The sequence below is a fragment of the Apium graveolens genome, chromosome 2, assembly GCF_009905375.1.
Source record: "Apium graveolens cultivar Ventura chromosome 2, ASM990537v1, whole genome shotgun sequence".
Classification (NCBI taxonomy): domain Eukaryota; kingdom Viridiplantae; phylum Streptophyta; class Magnoliopsida; order Apiales; family Apiaceae; genus Apium; species Apium graveolens.
The window spans coordinates 29795987-29798426 of record NC_133648.1 but is presented as its reverse complement, the minus strand read 5'-3'; positions in this window follow the sequence as shown (position 1 = coordinate 29798426).

Genomic DNA, 2440 nt, shown 5'->3' with positions numbered 1-2440 from the left:
AGTCCATCAGAATAAGAATTGTAAAAATTAGTATTAAATTTTATATCCCCGGGCGGCCGCCCCAGCTTCCTGAGCGGGCGTCCCAGCACCTTCTGGAAAATCCTGCATTCTGCTCCTGATTTTGCTGAATTCTGCTCCTAACTTCCCACAACTAATGCCAAGCACTTCCCTATTCTTATTTCGATGAATTCTTCCTACATACGCAAGTTATACCCTGAAATACAAAAACACTAGAAAAACGCATCAAATACACAAAATACTTGACTTCAAGACATCAATTCAAGTCATTATAAGACGTTCTACGTGGTATAAAATGCCACTTATCAGGTTTTGCCTTAAAAAATTCTTCACAACTCCAACCTGTGACCATATAGCTAACTGCCGACCATTGTTTCTTTTTTTGTTTAAGTTTAAATTGTAATTAAATTAATTTACAAAATAAACTTAAATATAACTTATATAAATAAACTAATTTAGATTTATAAAATAAACTTATTTAGAGTTTATAAAATAAATCATTTTAAGTTTATTAAATAAATTACTTTAAAGTCCATTACATAAATTTATTTAAGTTAACAATTAAAATTTATACTAGGCCACTCCCTCTCGTTGTTTAGCTGCATACCACGCGCACCTCTTCTCGTACTTTAACAGATAAACGTTCAATCCAAGTACGTTCCTCAACTTAACAATTCTTCTAAAATTAATACCCAAATTCCTTTCACGAGCTGTTGACGCCTAGTGCAACTGGTCTAGTTCACAGATGACTAACCCCGATTCAGGTCTTCGTATTATAGCCTTGATTAAATTGTTAAGCTAGCAACAACTTTATCACTTCGAACACTGGCTGTCAATAAACAAATGTACTTTTACTGGAATCCTTTCTGGTACTTTAGACAACATCTTCATTGCTATATTTATGATCAGTTGGCTTTCTTATGCCAAGTCAAAATATTTCAAGTTAATTTCTACACTTTATCTCCACTGCGCTTATTTAATATATATGTCAGAATTTTTCTAGAATATTTTTCATGTAATGATGTGTCTTGAATATTTCATTCACTGTCTTTCACCAACTCTTGAACATATAAATGAACTCATGTCAGTAAGTATGACTTCAAGACTGCAGTTGTCTTCTTTAACCTCTGTCTATACCATGTCTTCAATTCTTCAGATTCCTATGCTTCATACACTGTCTATCTTCCACCAATGCCAATACACTGAAATCTTCTGGTAGCACTTATACACCGAATCTTCATCATTTCTGAAACCCTGAAAGTCTTTATCCTTCATTCTTCACTGAGGCATGATCAAATTGATGAACTTCTTTCAGTGACCAGTAAACAGACTTCAAGCCTTCTCCTAATCTTCTGATTCTTTGTATTTGCCTTGTCTTCATTTCTTCTTAATTTCTTGTGTAGACGTTGTATTATTAACCTGTCATGTTCTAGTGTTGTTCTCGTATTGAGTTATCACGTAGACTGTTCATACAGTTACACAGTCTCACCAACACAGAGTCAACATGCAGATATCCAGACCTTGGTGGACTCCCACAAGCATTTAAAAATGTAAAATTCTATGGCTTTGAAAAAGTAAAGTACCAGGACTGTAAATAATGCCACTGGTTTTCTGGATCAAATTCTGCATTTACAGATTTATTGAGTAACTGAAATGAATGATGCTTGTTCCTCTAGCACTGGACTGATCTTCAAGTAGTTTCATCTTCATTTCCTTGGTTCTTCAAATCTCTGCCAGATAACACTTCTCAGTCTTGAAGTAATCATCAGCAGCTTCTTTTGTACAACCACATTTCCTGTTGAGAAGCACATATCTCTCTTGCTTCCGTGATTTTTATCCACATTTTTTCCTTATGAGAATCAACTGCTTAAAGGAAATCACCTTCGTTTACCACCTCTCCCGTATAATAGGATCCGCAGATAAAAACCAATGGTACTCCCTTTTTGTAAAACAGCTTCTCCCCTTATGAATAATATTGATGAACCAAACCACTTCTTCTGATCACTAGGAAATCACCTTCGTGTTTACCACCTCTCCCGTACAATAGGATCCGTAGTTACAAATAACAAATGGTGTTGTGGTTATATGCTTTACCTTTTTCCTCATGCCTGCTATTTCTCCCCCTTAGTTAAGGAATCCTCCAAACTATTACTTAAGCTTTTATCTCCCCCTTAGAGAAGGAATGTATATTATTGTCTGAAGGATTTCTCATATTTTACTTGGTTGGAAAAGAACTAACAAGTCATAGTCTGATCAACCATGTCGCTTTAAATACCGTATAAATGGCTTCACTGTTGATCATCTGTTAATCAATATTCCCAACTCTTTATGCCTCCCAACTGTGAGATCACCAATTGTTACTGTAACACCCCCAAATCCGGGGTCGGGGATTCGGGTTGTCACGAGTTCCGTTTTCCTTATC